This window comes from Panthera pardus, unplaced genomic scaffold (assembly GCF_024362965.1).
Source record: "Panthera pardus isolate Hobbes unplaced genomic scaffold, ASM2436296v1 HiC_scaffold_16, whole genome shotgun sequence".
NCBI lineage: Eukaryota > Metazoa > Chordata > Mammalia > Carnivora > Felidae > Panthera > Panthera pardus.
The window spans coordinates 78,813,594-78,831,580 of NW_026526721.1; the positions used below are offsets into that span (position 1 = coordinate 78,813,594).

The 17,987-nt window shown below is 48.2% G+C and overlaps 1 protein-coding gene and 1 long non-coding RNA gene across 4 annotated transcripts in view; one reads left to right on the top strand and one right to left on the bottom strand.

Annotated features, from left to right (window-relative positions):
* The window catches only part of LPP (LIM domain containing preferred translocation partner in lipoma), a 677,239-nt gene that overhangs the window by 612,062 nt on the left and 47,190 nt on the right, over positions 1-17,987 (bottom strand). The window contains exon 1 of one of the 3 annotated variants that reach the window (XM_019463485.2): positions 8,852-8,993. The exons of the other annotated variants lie outside the window; for them this stretch is intronic. The gene's annotated coding sequence lies outside the window, so the exon portion shown is untranslated. Of the gene's footprint in view, positions 1-8,851; positions 8,994-17,987 lie in introns of those variants that run through there. 3 annotated transcript variants of the gene reach the window in all.
* On the top strand, positions 8,046-13,021 carry LOC128777274 (uncharacterized). Its single transcript, XR_008422490.1, has 2 exons — positions 8,046-8,851; positions 9,889-13,021. It is a non-coding gene; the product is annotated as an uncharacterized LOC128777274 (long non-coding RNA).

A 17,987-nucleotide genomic window follows, 5' to 3' on the forward strand; every position in this document is an offset into this window, starting at 1 on the left:
TGGGTAAAAGAGAGTAGAAGTGCGGGCTTCCAGTTATGAAATGAATAAGTCGGACAACAGAAGACAGAGTGTAGAGGATATAGTTAATTACGCTATAATAGCGACATATGGTGACTGATGGTAGTACATTTTCGGTAAGCACGGTATAACATATAAAGATGTTGAATCACGATGATGCACACCTGAATCTAATGTAACATTGTGTGTCGACTATAACCAAATAAGAAAAATCATAATTTAAAAAAGGCTTTCAAATCCAATGTACGAATCAAAAAGTAACAAAAATCCCAATTTAATGTCCAAAACCTCATTTAAACTTCCCACCAACCCCGTAAGAACAATTTCCCAATTGCCCACTGAGGAAACTGAGGGTCAGAGAAGTCAGGCAACCCCCCCAAGGTTCTGGGGCTGATAATGGTAAAGCCAAGACTTGAACCCAAGTCTTCAAAATCAAGCCCCACAACCCAGATCTTACTACCTTGCAGTTACAACTGTACGATGGGCAGCTATTCCACTAGAGGCAGAAATATCCTAAAAAAAATTCCTCCAGTATTTTCACAGTTTAAGGAACTCTGGGATACAAAACAAAGCCGGAACTTTCAAAATCAAATATGTTCACATGAGAAGCAGAATGCTTCCTGACTTCCACCTTGCTCTATGTTCTTCAGTGAAATAAAAAGCTCAGAGCCCTGGCACGGAGCAGACATTGCTGGGTATGTGGGAAGCAGGCCTGAGAAAGGTCAGCGGTGAGCTGACGGCAGGCCAGTCACAAAGAGAATTCCAATGGCTGGGCTCACGATCAAACACACCGCGGGTAACCCAAGAATGAGCTTCTGAACACCCCTCCGGCACAACTGTTAGCTGACACGATGTCATGTGCCCTGCATTCGCAGGTGCTCAAAACAGACACTTGCTAGCACCTCCTGTCCTTAATGAGGCACCGTGTATGGACCCAACAGCTGCAGGTGCTGAGTCAGGCCCGCCTGGCGCTCTCAAAGAGCTCACAGGCTCACCGGGCGGGCACACGCTCGAAAACACTGAAAAGTGTGCAAAGCACAAGTCCACGCGACGTTGTTTTGAGGGTCTGGAAGAGCTCCGTGGATGATGACTTCTGAACCGAGCCTGCACACCCAACAGGATTTCCACGAATGAGGAGGGGGAAAATAGCCCCAGGGCACAAGACGTGCCAAGCGCAGTAAGGAGGAATTCAGGCTGTTCTTAGGGAAAGTGACTAATCTGCTGAGGCCAGTGGCAGAGCAGCACACGGAGGGATGCGGTGGGAGACGAGGCTGCAAAGGAATGCTGCGGCCAAGACATGAAGGACCTTATGTGCCAGGCTAAAGCACTTGGATCTTGACACTCATGGGTACTGCGTCCCGGGTAATGACGCAGGAGAAAGTTAAATAGCAGAGCTACCCCTTTAAGAACTGACCGCCCTTCCATCGAGCCTCCAAACACAGGGAGGGTGGGAGGGTCTGAAGGACAGCTTCCTCCTCCCAATGGACCCCTTCTCCATGGTTCCACCCACAGAGAAGTCAGAGGAGTGGGTGGCTCTCAGAGGTGCCCCAACCCACACGTCTGGGGACCTTTCCCTCTAGTCTGGAACTCCCAACCATGAAAGACCCAGAAAAGACACCACGTCTCCTGTTCCAGGCAGGATTTCCACTCTGCCTTCAGGGAAATGCCAGCACTACCCAACCTGATGAACCAGAACACGGGCCGAACACAGGCTCCAGCCTCTTTCCTGTTAACTAAGCAGAAGCCAGAGGCCTATCCAGCACACCCTGTGTGTGCCCAAAGCTCCCTATCAGGGAGCTCTTCCGTCCAGGCCTGGTACCATGTGACCGGGGCCTCCAACCAGTAAGGAGCCTGCACTGACATCACCAGTTAGGTCCTATGGAACCTTTCCCTTAAAGGAGCCTTTGCAGCAGGTCCCATTTGTTAAAGGCACAGGCAAGATGTTTTTCGCTTCCTGCCCAAAAAGGAGCTCCTGGTCTAGAAGGAGGGATAAAACATAAACCAAGTAGGAGATGGTGAGTACCATGGAAGAAGGACAGGTGATACAAATCCTCACGAGTAACCCTGTGACTCGATGTGATTTCTTAAACCCATTTGACGGACATGGAACCTCGGGCTCAAGCAGGTTAACTGACCTGGCGGATCACACAGCTAGAAGTGCCACAGCCAAGATTTGAATGCTCAGAATCACCATAGAGCCATATACTCTATTGCCCCACAGCCCATTGTGATGCGAGCTAGCAGAAGAGAGAACAGAGAGATCCTTTCTAGTATGGGGCAGTGTGAACGGTGGAGAATAGATGGTGATCACAGGTCACCTCAGTCAGAAGGTGGCCATCCAGGCAGAAGTGTTTAAGAGGAACAGGAGGTCTCTGGATGAAGACAGAGGAGGACCCCTCAGGCTAAGAGAACAGCATGAGATAAAGCACGAAGGTGAGAAAAAGCAGGGTATGTCTGGAAAATGGCAGGGAACATGGGTGTCTTAGGGATGAGCGAGCCAAAGCCTCACAGCGGACAGGCATTGCTGTCTGACGATGATGGGCCAGGGACCAAGGGCATGAGTTCTTACTTCTAAATGGCAAAATAAAGAAATTTACAGTCAGGGACACACAGCTGAACATACTAGGAAAACAATGTTTCCAAGCAGAACAGTGGATGCTTCCAGCTCTACTTGGGGTCCCGTGCTATCGTGCTAAGGCCACCATACATTCACCTTCCAGGATCTGGGCCGGGGTCAGGTCCCTTCTGATCAATATACACAGGAACACTGGCCCTCTGGAGGTCTGAACTTCTACACCTCTTCTAGTAGATTCTGCCCTCCTTGAGAAGAATCCCTACAGCTCATCAAATGACTCCCAAGCCCTAGCTGGGGCACAAGCACCCGAAGTGGTTGAACGGAGTACAGAGAGCAGGACAGGAGTCATAGAATCAAAATACACTTGATTTTTGGATTCTCCAAGAATTAACAATGGAACCCTGAGCGAGTCCCTTCCTTTTAGAGAAGTTAAATTTCTTCATTTGTAAAATGGAAGGAACCATCCTACTCATATATCTAAGAGTTCTTGTGAGAATTAACAACTAATTTGTGAAATTAAATAGAAGGATATGTGTTTCTACATGCAGCCTGACATGTTTAGAATAGGTACTCCCCCTGAAAGCCACCATGATGACAGAGGTGGTATAAAAACGGCACAATCCTCCCGGTAAAGTATCTAAAACTGGAGCTGTCAACAATCCCCCCCTCCCCGCCCCCATTGAAAATTGATCTGTATTCCCCCAGGCAAGTCATTACATCCTTTTGTGCCAAATTGTTTTCATCTTTTAAATGACCCAGTAATCCCACTTTGGGCAATATACATAAGGGAATAATCCAAAAGGAAAAAAGAAGGCAATTTGTTCAGAGATGTTATTCATAGTGCTATTTCTAGCTCTTTACATATCCCTCTATTATAGCACTTCTCTCACTGTGCTGTAATTATCCACTCCCCTTCCATACGCCTCCAAATTATCTTTGAATCAGTCCCCAGCACCTAGCACAATGCCTGGCATACAGTAAGAACTCAATAAATGTTTGTTGACTAAATGAATGGGCAATATGAAAGAGATTTTAAAAGAAATTCAAATGAGCAAAAACAAAACACTGCTTTTAAGAGATAATGCTAGAGTTTAAAAAAAAAAAAAAATGGTAATACAGACGGCAAACTATTCAAAGAGGAGCATGTGAAGACGCCCAGAAGTGAATTTCAGGTGATTCAGAATACGATCTCTGAGCATCTCCCGGCTCATGCCCAGTGCAGTATAGGACTGCCATGAGACACCCAGGGCATGAGGTCTCATGTGGAGTCACTTTGGCCCGGTGGCCAGAGCACAGGCTCGGTCACGAATCTTAGATTCCCAGCCTGACTCAGACACAACCTCACACTGACCAATCATCGAACTTCTCTGAGACCAGTTCCTCCACGCCACTGAAACATGGGGGATTTACAGGAAAGCCCATCCCATTTAAAGGAACCACAGAGGGGGAGGCGAGGACTGCCAAGTGTGAGATCAAACGTAAACGAAAGAGGAGGTCTGGGAGGTACGCTTGGACCACGGTCCTCAAGCCAAGGTGGGGCCTTGAAGCCCCAGCTCTTCCATGCCCCGCCCCCCACCCCAAGCCTTCCATTCCCATCTAATAGGGTGGCTGAAGGCTCCTAGCAGGGAATCTGCAAGAGGCAAGAATCTGGATGACCCATCAAGGGAAAACAATATGTTAAATACGGCCCACAAAGTCAGCATCACTCTGAATGTTCCGTATTCTTGGTGGGAAAGAATGCTTTATACAAATACCCAAGGAGAGCAAAGGAAGCGGCATGTTCTGCAGGGCTTATTTTGGGGCGTTCCAGCAGCTCTCAGCCAGGAAGTCAGAGGCAGGAAGCCCCTGCCCTCTGTTCCCCGGCCTGAAGTTCAAGGTTAGAAACCAAAGCAGGGAGCACACAGACTCTTTAGTCTGAATCAGCTGCAAGTCTCTGCACCCCCCACCTCCCGCATTGCACATTTTCACCTCCATCAGGGTCTCCCAGATTCCTGCCCACTGACCTTCACACTACCCTGAAGGAAACTGCCCTGGACGTCCCGTAGACAATCCCTCCAAAACATGTCATGAGCCAAGTCACTTCTCTTTGGCCCCATTTCCACCACCCTAATCAAAGTTACCACCACCTCTCGCCTACTGACGGCAAGAGTCTCCTCCTGACCCCCTTGCTTCTACCCTTGCCCCACTCCCTGCAATCCATCCCCCTGACAGCGAGCTGAATGATGCTCCCCATCACCCCTAGATTCGGGTCAAGCCCCTGATCTAGCTTACTTACACCCAGCAGCCCTTTCCCTGCCCTCCTGGCATGCTTCTTCCTCGGCCGCCCACTACCTCCTAGCATTCTGGGCCCTTTCCATTCCTCAAGCGCAAACTCATTCCCACTCCATGGCCTTGGCATTGACCGCGCCCTCTGCATGGCTCTTCCTCCTGACTTTTGCACGGCTGACTCCTTGTCATTCAGACCTCAGCTTAAACATCACCTCCCAGATCCCTTCCTCCATTCACTCACCATCTTAGTGCCCTGTGTGAACACTCCTAAGTGTTACTTATCATTCCCTCCTATTTACAGGTTCATTTATTATCTACCTTCTCCACACACCCTAACTAGAATGTAAAGGTCCAAGGAATCATTGTTCCATGTGTCTTTTCCTTCACTCTAAACCCAGGGCTGGATCAGTGCCCAGAACAGTATGAAGCACATAGGTGGGAATCCAATAAACATTTAATAAAATTAGATGAATACATACCACCAGTGACAGAAACCTTACCAATTGCTAAAGGCAAGTCGCCCAGCACTGTGGATAACGTCCTGGGCTCTGGAGTCGGATGACTGACGATCAGTAATGCTTGCTACTCAGGAGCTGTAGGAGTTTAGGAAAGTGTTCCCATTTCTCTAGACCTCGCTTTTCTCAAGTAAAATGGGGTTAACAGCACCCGGCTACAGGAGGGCTGGGAGGATAGAAGGAGATTGATCATGTAGAACACCCCATGTGGGCTCAGCACAGACAGAATGTTCCCTGTTGTCAATGGCGGTCCCATCTTACAGGTGGGAAAACTGAGATCAGAAAGCAGCATCACCCAAGTGAAACACTGGGTCAGCAACAGAGCCAGGTCAGAAAATCACAGCTGCAATCTCTGTCCACTGCTATTCCTTAGACATCGTAATAACAAAACGCCTGATAGCATGTAACTGATTTATATACTCTGTCTTGTTCCCTAAAGGATCTGCTCTGAAGTACCTAACAGAAATGCATATAATTCATGATTTTTTTATGGTGAGAAAACTGGGGAGTGAGATGGAAAAATAAGGTGAAGGAAAAGGACAAGGATTACAAAAAAGAAGAGTCTTGGGGTGCCCGGGTGGCTCAGTCAATTAAGTGTCCCACTTCAGCTTAGGTCATGATCTCGCAGTTCGTAAGTTCTAGCCCCATGTCGGGCTCTGTGCTGACCGCTCAGAGCCTGGAGCCTGCTTTGGATTCTCTGTCTTCCTCTCTCTCTGCCCCTCCCCTGCTCGCACTCTGTCTCTCTCTGTCGCTCAATAATAAACACTAAAAAATTTTTTTAATAAATAAACAAGCATTTAAAAAATTAAAAAAAAAAAAAAAGAAGAGTCATACATCTCATACCATTCGCCAGAGGTGGGCTTCACATTTGGGTTTAAGCTTCGCAGAGACCGATAGAAAACGGAAGGAAATACCCATGTACGGTCCTTTGGAACACTCAGTTACTGAAATGTCACAGCAAGGTGTGAGGAGATATCACCATCCAGTTAAGAACCACCCTAGTTTGTCACACTCTTGCCAACTAAAATCAAATATCCCCTTCCCCCTGACCACACGCACTCTGAAGTCACACAACCTGGGTTCAGATCCCAGCTCCACTACCGACTGCGTGACTTTGGGCAGCTCAACCCCCCAGGCTCTTCCTCTATAAAAAGAAGGTAAAACACAGCACCTAAGTGGGTCAACAAAATGCGGTGTGTACGTATGTAATTCTGTCACGTGCTACAACACAGATGAACCTTGCAGACATTATGCTAAGTGAAATAAGGCTGCCACAACAGAATCGATACTGTAAGATCCCACTTAATGTGAGGTCCCTAGAAATTCATGGAGACAGAGGGCAGAAGGACACTTGGCAGAGCCGAGGGGAAGGGGAAGGGGAAGTTAGTGTTTAGTAGGTCCAGAGGCTCAGTTTTGCAGAATGAAAGGAGTTCTGGAGACGGGTTGCAGGACAGGTGGCTACAAGTAACACCCCGGAGCTGTACATTTAAAATGGTTAGATGGTAAATGTGTACTTTACCAAAATTAAAAATAAAGCTAAAAAAAAAAAAAAAAGCACCTACTCATGGGTGGGGATAATAGTGACTCAATGATTTAGGTCAAGTGCTTAACCCAATGCCTGGCATTCAGAAAGCAATCAATTCATGGCAGTTCTCCTTCCGAACAGTAACAGCCCATACACCTGCACCACCAACCCTAACCTCTTGGTGCCCTTGTCTGTCACCACCATAGCAGGTGGGGGAGGACCCCAAGCCCTGTTGCCTCAATCCCAAGCCTTCTTGCCTCCCACCCGGCGAGCAGGGCTATACGCAGGCCAGCCACCGTCATGGAGCAGGAGACAGGCTGTGCGCAGGGTCCTGGGGTCCTGCCTCCCTGGCATTCTAGAGCGGCTTAGGGAACTGCTTGGCCTCCCTTCAACACTGGACAGACTTGGGTCTCCGAGCACTTCCCTGAGCTATTAGGATCCACCGCCTAATGCCACCGGCGTGAAAGTGCTTCCCCGAGACACATCTCCAGTGTCTTCCCTGAATTGAAGAAAAGTGCCCCCAGGTTCACCAGAACCCAAACTGACTGCAAAGAACTACTCATGGCCGTGTAACATCTGGCGGGCTGTTAAGAGAGGGTGGTGCCCTCTAAGTCTCTCTTTAAAGCTGTATCAAGGCAAGGAAGTGTGTGTATGTGTGTGTGGGTCTACGAGTGTGCGTCTATGTGTATGTGTAACCATGTGTATGCCTGTGTGTGTGTCTATATGTATGTGCACCTATGTATATGCCTATGAGTGTGTGTGTCTGTGTGTGTGTGTGTGTCTGTCTATAATATGTGTCTGTGCCTGTGTATAAAATCCATTCAGAGTCAAGCTCACCTTTCGATGGGAATTACACTGCAGCATTCTGACAGCTAAGCAAGAAAGCCCTCCCTGCTCAGTCTCTTTCAAGGTCTGTGCATAACTTCTACCCTCTGGGAGAAACTGAAGTAGGGGTCTCTGTTCCCTGGTTCTGCATTTTGGACAAGCTATCACTCCCTTCTAGGAAATCAGGAAAGAAAAAGATCTAGAAGCCAAAGCAGGTCAGAAGGCAGCAGCCCACATTCAAATAACATTCACATGACCGAAAGCAGAATAAGTAGAAAGCAAAAAAAGGGGAAAAAAAAAAAAGAAAATTTTACAAACAACAAAAGCCCATGTAACCTGACAGAAAGAGGTCTGAACTGGGGCAGTTAGGTGCTAGTTCTCAGTCTCACCAATCAGATCAGTAAGTGGAGGCAACTCTGGCATCCAGAGTCCCCATTTCCTCATCTGCAAAATGGGCACGCTCTTCTCCACCTCTGCCTGCAGGGGCAGTTGAACTGTAGCGGAAGGAAGAACAATGGAGAACCAGAAGCCCGGGGGTTCTAATCCCACCTAATCAGCCCTGTACCTGCAGGGTGAGTTAGCTTAGCTCCCAGGCCCTACATTGCCCACCGTCCTGCTGCAAAAGGAGGCCGACAAGCCAAATCATCTCTAAGACTCCTTCCAACCCACACAACGTCCTGCACACTGGGTATTTATTCCAGACCGTGGATGCCATGCAAATGCTGCATATATGGCCACATTTTTATGCCCTTAAGGCCAACCATAACTCTGCTTTTCAAGCTAAGACTACCCCTCCCCAAGTGTCCACGAACGTCCTTCGGGCTTGTTGCTCTAACCCTAGAAGACAGACAGACGACAACACTCCCAAATTACCTTCCTACCCAACTCTGGCTAGGCCTCAGGTGGGAGGAAATATCTTTCATATTTTTTTCATATACAAATAGAATTTTCCCTCGGGCAGAGTCCGCCTCCAAATCCCACAGAAAGAAGAGCTCCCCTGGGAAAGCAGCTGTCCACACCCCAAATTAAAGTGGCCAGTGCTCCCAGCAACATGTCCCATCACCCTGCAAGCCCCAGGTCTGTGAGCAGAAAGGCCATTCGCTCTGTCAATAAGGATGTACTCACGTGAGTCGGGCCCCACAGGCAGCTGGCCCTCCGCTGGCCCTCACTCCCTCTCACACACCCTGAGTCCCACTGCAAGGAGGTGGTCCCAAGGCCCGAGGGGAACAGCACTGAAACATTCTCTCCTCAGCTTCCAGTACAAGGGGCAAAGGAATGGAGGGGACGGCAGGGGGGAGGGGGGAAGGGGGCGACTTTGTTTCTGGAAACAAGAATTCAAATCCTGCTTCTCCTAAACCCTGAGTCACCTCCTCCTCTTCCAATAGATCAGTGTGGTGGGTAAACATTTCCATATATGGAGAAGCAGGCTAGAGGATGTCAGAAAACTCACCCTTCTCTCCTCTGGCACTTGAAGAACATGCCCCCACTTATGACAGAATTCCTTAATCGGAGTAGATGATTAACCCCAAAAGAAGGAGAGTCTCAATCTGCACAGGCTGACTGTTACAGGAAAAAGGCTCCCAGTCCAAACAAGGAAGTGACTGTTTTGCAAGACTTTAAGTTCACCTGAGGAATGGGGCCATCTAGAAGGCACTGACATTTATGGAGTCAATCTATTCATTCAGAGGAGGAGGGTGGTATCTGGGGGAGATGTACCCTAAGCGGCCACCAAGAATCCAATCCACAAGTCTTCTGATGGCAGATGAGCCCTAAAATAATCCCCACCCTTGGCCCCAATTCCCGGACTCCCTTGGGCCAAGAATCCTCCTGGGAACGTAGTTTCGCATGAGTTACTCGTAGGACAGATACCAGGCACAGAAACCCAGAATAAAACCAGACTTTCAGAAGAACACTGTTGAGGGGGAAGGAGGGCCGAATGCCCAATTTAATTTGTATGATTACTTCCCATCAGAAGGTCCTGAGAAGTGTTTGAGTGTTTCAACTAAATTGAACCAGTACAGTCAGTCAGGAATGGATCTGGTCTAAAAAGGACTCCAGACTGAATTAGCAGAAGAGAAAGGAGAGAGAGATGGGGTGCGGGGGAAAATGGCGGTGAAGGGGAGGGGGGGGTCTACTCATCCCAGTGGTTCTGTTTCTTACAGGGATCCTGTTCTACTGTTGGCTGCAAAGGCTTTCTGCGTGCCATGTACCAGTTTTCCAGAATCACACCCACCTCCTGCCCTGAACCATGAGGCTGCTAGTTCTCATCCGGGGGAATCTTCAAGCAATAAACAGCACTACTCAGAGGGCCAAGGCACCCAAGCCTTAAACCCAGGTCAGCCCACTCCTTAAGATTTTGGAAAAATCAGTTCTCTTGGGGCTTATATTCTTTCATCTACAAACTGGGTCAATATCACAAAACTGTCCGACTACGTGTGCTAAAAGCAGCTTCTACTTGGTCTATCCAAATAGTCACAGCACACTTATTCTGATTACTTGTTTTATCTTTTGGCGAACATGCCATAAATACCTGAAAAGCAGCAAGCATTTCTTATTTATTGCGTGTTTAATAAATGAACACAAATATAAGTGATTATTAAATGAGGTAGGGAAACAGGATCAGAGAACCTTCCGGCACATGCCAGGACCATAACTCAGCACAGAATCCCGGCCACTGCGGTCCTCCCCAGAGGTCCCAGAGGCAGCCTGAGGAGGGTAAAAGGATGATCCTCGTTTGTAACTGAGAAGACTGGACATGGAGCCCTGTGACTTGTGGTTCTGTAGAAAGACTGTCATCCTGTCAGGAGCTCAGAGTCCCTTCCAATATTCCAGCAGGAACATACCAGCAGAGGGAAAAGACATTCCATGGAAAATAGCTGCCCACAGATGGCCTGGGAACTCTGGAAACCGCGGAGTAAGCAGACTACAGGGATAGGTATGAAAACCAAGAACAAAGAGTCTATGTCTACCCTCCATTTTGCAAAATAGCACTTGGAGACCAGCTTCCATATTCACAAAAGGGCCCCTCATTCCTTAATGTATGTGTGCCTCTCTTCCTCTTGACCACTGTGAACCACTGGCTCTGGGATCTTGAGAGGAGAGAAGACCACTAAGCCCGATGTCCCACCTGATTATAAATCCCCCCCCCCCACCCCCTGCCGGTGTCCATGACATCTCCAGTGAGGTGGCGACCATCATCTCTTACAGCTGCAAATTCCATCTTTCCAACAGAAAGTTCTTCCTTATATGGAAACCAAGTCCGGCTCCTGGCTTTCCTGTGCCTCATTCTGCCTCTTCGAACCATATGAACAACCGATGTCTGTTCCATTGGCTTGGAATTTTTGTGGGTGAATCCGGATACAGAAACGAAGCTGCCCAAGATCTCAACCCTCAGTCACTCCGGCCATTTCCTGACCATATCACCCTGCTCGCTCCTAATGTATCTGGTACCACCTTGAAATCCATCCTTTTCAGGCTTTTCCAGGAAGAACTATTGCTAAGCAGTCCATTCTGAACATGGATCCCTGGCCTTGTGGACTCACAAGACGTGCCCTATGAAATCCCAGTCCCTGAGAAATGAGAGGAGAGACATCTTCGAGACCATTTCTTCGGCCACATTCCCACCCTTTGTGGACAGAGCTCAGGGATGTGGATCCCATTCCCGGCTCCCCATTCCTGGTCTCCTGTCCTGCCAGACCTAGCATTGTCTCCAGGACACATGGCTGTTCCAAGGAACATTAAGAGAGAGCTCTGCAGGAAAAGAGGGCCTTGCCAACTCAAACGCTCTCAGAATAATAACCAAGCAGCCTGCAGGCAGGACAGCAGTGCCAGCTTGCTGATCGCAGGGCTGGGAGCTCGTGATCCCTGACTAACTACCCCGGCACCATTCTGGACTTCATTGTCTTTACAAATCGGGGGAAAAAATGTTCTTTTGTGCTGCAGTTCTGATGGCACAGCTTGGAGTCAGGGCACATGCAGCAATGATGCCTCACATTAGCAACATGCTTTACTAGTTGATAAATGTTTTCCCAGACAGTCTCATTTAATCCCTACTGGCAACTCCACTGGGAGTATTGTACCCAATTACGTGACAGGAAAACTGAGGCTCAGAGAGGCCAAATATATTCCTAAAGTCACACCAATAGTAAGTAATTAGAGGAACGCTGGTTTAGAAGTTAGAGGACTAACAGTTCCAACTCTGCTAAGTACTAACTGTATGACCCCTGGCCAACTTTAACTTTCCTAAGCCTCAGTTTCTACACCTGAAAATTAGGGATTAAAATAGCCCTTCTGCCTCCTCCCAGAGCAGTTACGAGGATCAAATGAGATAATGAGACTTAAAACCCTCTGGAAAACGGGAAGGCGTTCCAAAAGTGTAAGGGATTATTGTGTGATTACTTGTAAATGACTGTGCATTCCATTACAAATACAAAAAAGCAGTGAGGTCATCCTCGAGACAAAGAAACATTAAGGCTCTGGGAACGAAAGGGAAATGATTTGATGTTCTACAGGTTTCTGTCTGTGTGCTTCTCACTGGTAGCTGAACCTCAGCATCAACTGTCAGATTTTCAGCCGCCAAGTCGCATGTGCCAACAGGACTCTCAAGACAGTGCTCCTTTTTCAGCTACAAGCGAATGCCGGCCCGAAAGGAGGTAATGGAGAGAGGGATGTCTGGAAGACCCTCCGAGAGTCTCAGTTCCGGAAACATGACCTACGACGTTCTCCTTGGAGAAGTTGTTAGAAATACAGGCTCCAGTCCCTCTGCAATAAGCCCACGGGGAAATAAACGTACAGGAACGAGCTATTTACCAGAGAGCACTGAGGAGGCTCCCAAGCATGAATTAATTAAGGACACAGGGTATTTCAAGCTGCAGACACCAAAAAGATGGAAATCAGCAAACCATTTAACATCCGAACACATCTCACAGAGGCTCAACCTGGAATGCGTGCAGCCCAGGCAACGGAGAGGTGTGCCTGCGTACCAGAGCCCCTGCTGCAGATCACATGGGGGCGGAGGGGACCCAGGAAGCTCGGAGAGCACAGTCACTGGTCTGCTGTCCTTCAGGCCCCTGCCAACACGCTGGTCATCAGGCGCCTCAGTGTCTGCAAAGGTCCAAGTCATCAACGTCGTGCATGGAAAGGGCCAGATCTGCCCCAGAAATCCATGCCCAAGGCTGATGAGAGCACAGCTCAGTGATGATTATTTCCTGGTTTGCACCTTATCATCTCCTTCCTTGTGCTTCACATTGGAGACAGGCACTAAATAAATTTATCACAGAGGTGTGTGCATACCTATTAAGAGTGTGTCCCTGAATCCCCAGGGACGGTGCAGCAAAGGGGTATGAGACACAACGTGGAACGAGGGGTGGCCTACTCCATAAGTTCAGACTTCAGTAGGGTATCCTCAATGGGAGGCACAGACTTCCAGGCTAGGTATTCAAAGAGGGTGAGACGGGCACAGTGACAAAGGACATTCCAGGCAAAAGGAAGGATGTGAGGCCAAGCCATGAAGACCTATGTCCAGTGACCAGCAATGTGTAGGCCACTAGTGGGAGAGGTGGGCAGATGGGTGGAGACGAAAAGAGGTGACTCAGCAAGATAAACCGAAGCCAGATAATTATCGTAGCCTAAGGTGATTAGGTTGGGTTCTATTTCTGAATGCAGACTGGTTTTTTGAGAAGCAAAGCTCTGAGCACACCATGGATCAGGTTTTTGAAAACGGTCTCTTTGGGGGCACCTTGGGGGCTCAGTCAGTTAAGCGTCCGACTCTTGGTTTCAGCTCAGGTCGTGATCTCACGGTTTCCTGAGTTCGAGCCCCGTGTCTGCTGCCTCTATGCTGACAGCAAGGAGCTTGCTTGGGATTCTCTCTCTCTCCCTCCATCTCTCTGCCCCTTCTCCACTCGCTCTGCCTCTGTCTCTCTCAAATAAATAAATAAATAAACTTAAAAAACAAAAAGAAATAAAAATAAAAACATATATGGTCTCCTTGACTCCTCACCGGCCAATAATAACAACAAAACAACTATAATGTAATGAGTGTTTACTCTGTGCTGAGCATTATACTAAGCAGGCTACATACATTACGCCGTCTGGTCATATCAGCTGCCCTGTGAGCCAGGCAGTCTCACTTATTATACAGATGAGAAGATAGAGGCTTAAAGAAAAAGGAAACTGGGCAAGACCCAGAGATAGTAAGTGGAAGAGGCCAGGATTAACTAACTCCCAGTACAGACTCAACCCCTTTCAACTCCAGAATGCGCTCGTCAATTTCTAACTTTCTTTCCTATTGTCCAGACTCTCCCTATCCCATTTCTACAAGATGAAACCATCCTCATATAACTATCACAGAGGACAGTCATATATATAACAAATAAAACTCTCTACAAAAACAGCTGACAGTGTTTCTTATCTGCTTCTGTCTCCCCAGAAGGTCCTTGGAGTCAGGAGCCTCGCCTGTGTTCTCAGCACTGTGCACACAATGAACCCTCCATACTTACATGTGTTCAGTTAGACAAAGTCTTTGAAGGCTGGGCCAGGGAAGTAACACAATACTAGCTGTCATTTCCACTCTACTCTTCACAAAAATGGAACTAACCTCAGTGAGGTTCCCAAGGTCTGAAGAGGAGACCCAGCCAAGATGAAGGGCGCAGGTCAAAGATCATGTGCATGGGGCAGCCTGAAGCTTCTGCCCCTTCTCCGAGTCTGCAGGACCCTGAACCTGAAGCCAGGAGTCCAAAGGCCCAAAGGAAGAGGTAGGCAGAATGCTTCCTTGAAAAAGGTGGGGGGAACCCCAGAACCCCTCATAGTGTGACCTGTACAAAGCCACTCCGTCTCTCAGCTTTGGTGAATGCATGCACTGGGCTAGCACAGTAGTTTTCAAACTCTTTTTTCCCGGCAGCCATTTTTCCTTTAAACAAAATGCTCTGCAGGTGCTTACTTGGAAAGTAGGTAACAACAGAGCTGGTGAGGCCAGGCTCCAGGGCTCCCTCTGTTCTTCTCCCCTCTTGTGATGCCCCACCAAGCACCCCAACCACAACCCCGCTTCTGGAGTCCGGTAGTGCTGTGTGATTCAGGAAAGCACAGCTTGAACACCAGCAGCCTTCTGAGCTCTTCATGGTACCTCGCAGCTCTGACGGTGGTAGCCTCCAACACGAGCTCTACCTCCTTAATTAATAAGCAGCTCTGTAATTCTATCAGTGAGACAGGGAATACACAGGGTAGCAGGGAAGAAAGAGTTCTCAAATCAGAAAACGTGGATTATAGGGGCACCTGGGCGGCTCGGTTGGGTAAGCGTCCGACTTCGGCTCAGGTCATGATCTCACGGTTTGTGGGTTCAAGCCCCGCGTGGGGCTCTGTGCTGACAGCTCGGAGCCTGGAGCCTGCTTCCGATTCTGTGTCTCCTTCTCTCTCTGCCCTTCCCCCAGTAGTGCTCTATCTCTCTCAAAAATAAATAAACATTAAAAAAATTAAAAAAGAAGGGGAGCCTGGGTGGCTCAGTCGGTTAGGCATCCGACTTCATCTCAGGTCATGATCTCACAGTCTGTGAGTTCGAGCCCCACGCCAGGCTCTGTGCTGACAGCTCAGAGCTTGGAGCCTGCTTCAGATCCTGTGTCTCCCTCTCTCTCTGCCCTCCCCTGCTCATGCTCTGTCTTTCTCTCTCAAAAATAAACATTAACAAAAAAAAATTTTTTTTTAAGAAAACTTGGATTATAATCTATTGAAGACCTGTGTTCTCAGCAAGCAAGTTATCCATCTGAGTTTTCTCATCTTTAAAACAGGAAACAATATGGTTGTCTACCTAATAAAGCTTTTATGAGAACTAATATGCATAATAAGTTGCTTGCTAGAATGTTGCAATAAATACTGTGTTGTGATCCTCTCATCTATAAATTTATCTAAGTTCACAGATGGAAAAGAGGCACTGCTGTGTCCAGAGCAAAGAAGATGCTTCAGAAGTGACCAGGGCTCCACACCCTCGTGGACATTTCCAAACGGAGCAAACAACAGGACAGCAATAAAGAGCCAGAGGGAGGAAAATACTTGTGTCCCAAATGCCCCACAGCTCATCTCTGAAAAATTTTACAGCTTGTCTCAGGAAACTCTGAAACCCAAGGCCATTTTAGGCTTTCAAGAAAGTCAACCAAGACAGTCAAGGGTGGAGAAAGCAAGCTTGGGAAAACAAATGACCCAGGTCATTGGCACAGGAGGAAGCGTTAGACTTGGCATCCCAGCTTCCGGCTTCCATACCGACCAGTGAAGGGGCTTGAAAAATCCCATCTGTCTCTGAGCCTCAATTTCCTTAACTGTAAAATGGGGATGAGAACAATCCCGCTTTCTACTTGCCCTTAATGCTGTATAGAGCCGAGGAAGTTAATGAGTATGAAACTCTGTCAAAGTTCTCAGCTGTGAACCTATATCAAACTTTATCATTTTTATAATTTCAAGTAACAAGTTGAACTACTGTGGAAAATAACTTCAATGTACCCATAACTTGGGAATCATCCCATCCCATGCTCCAAATGCATGATTCCCTGTCTGTGGCCTGAGTTTTGTCCCGGGCTCCCTGCACATCCTGAAGCTGCTACCAGCTTAACCCCTGCGTCATCCCAGCACTCCCATCTGATCCCAACTAGTAATCTGAGTTTCACAAAAAATAACATCCAGTTGCCCCAAGGCCAGCATTCGGGATTTCAAGGACGGGCCCCCAACCCATCTTTCCAGACACATCTCCCATTATATTGCTACATGAATCCCTGGCTCCAGTCAAGAATGTACCCCCAATTCTTCCCAACCCCAAGAGTTGGCCATGCTTCCCCCCCCTTATTCTGTGCCTCCAAATCGGAGTGAAAAATCTCTTTACTGTCCAATGGGGAAGTGGATCACTTGAGAGTGTTCTGTGACTGGAGTGTGGTCAACAGAGTCTTTATTGCCCCATTCTTTCTCTACAGTTGGTCCCACCAACTTCCAGTGCATAAACATCCACATCATAAGAAGAAATACTACCGTATTCTTTGTCGTCAATAAATCTTTTCATGTGCCCCATCTTTTTAAATAATTTTTAACATTTACTTATTTTTGAGAGAGACAGAGAGAGCATGAGCAGGGGAGGGGCAGAGAGAGAGGAAGACACAGAATCCGAAGCAGGTGCTAGGCTCTGAGCTGATGTCAGCACAGAGCCCGATGTGGAGCTCGAACCCACAAACCTCGGGATCATGACCTAGCCAAAGCTGGACACAACGGACTGAGCCACCCAGGTGGCCCTCACATGCCCCGTCTTTAAAAATGCTTAAAGTCGTCGGTTAAGCATCCGACTTCGGCTCAGGTCACGATCTCGCAGTCTGTGGGTTCGAGCCCCGCGTCAGGCTCTGTGCTGACAGCTCAGAGCCTGGAGCCTGTTTCAGATTCTGTGTCTCCCTGTTTCTCTGACCCTCCCCTGTTCATGCTTTCTCTCTCTCTGTCTCAAAAATAAAATAAATGTTAATAAATAAATAAATAAATAAATAAATGCTTAAAGTCAGATATGACCATGACACCCATTTTACAAATAAGGAAGTTAAGGGTCCATAATATAGTAAGTAGCTGAGCCTATAGCCCAGTGTAGGCCCTTGGCTCCTGAGCCTGTGTCACTACCCATTCTCCCCAGCAGCAGAGTGCAATCAAAACCCTTCTATAAAGGTGCTGAGCTGTCTTGTGGCTAGCTCGCTGTGTGCCCCTGCACAAATCACTTTCCCTCTCTGGACCATAACATGAGGACCCCAAGGCCATCCCACACATCTACACCCCATTTCTCTCCTCCAAAGGTTTTCAGAAATGAAACCGTGGAGAGGCACTACCAAGGTAGTGTCTCGCACACGTCTTTGGTCAGTTCCATCCCGAGCTTTCCCTCCCAACCCCCAAAGCTCATCCTGAAAGAAGGAAGGAGGACTGATCTGAACGTCAAAGGGCCCCCAGAACTCTACAGGGCGGCACGTGACGGCATGACCACACAGACCAGCAAGCGGCTCCCCAAGAGCCGCTGCGGTCACGGTCACGGTCACGGTCACGACACAGGAAGCTTGTCGGCAAACTGCTGGAGGGACAGGCGATTTTTAAGAAGTTTGAAATGCAAGAGCATTAATGCGGAGGGCAGTCTAAGACTCCCGCTCTCCTTCAAGGTGCTTAAGACATCAGCTTCCCTCCGCAGTGTAGGCAATACCACTGAGCACCATGTCTCGTGCGATGTGGAGACAGGATGCGTGTGGCAAGCTGCCGTGTAGTCTCG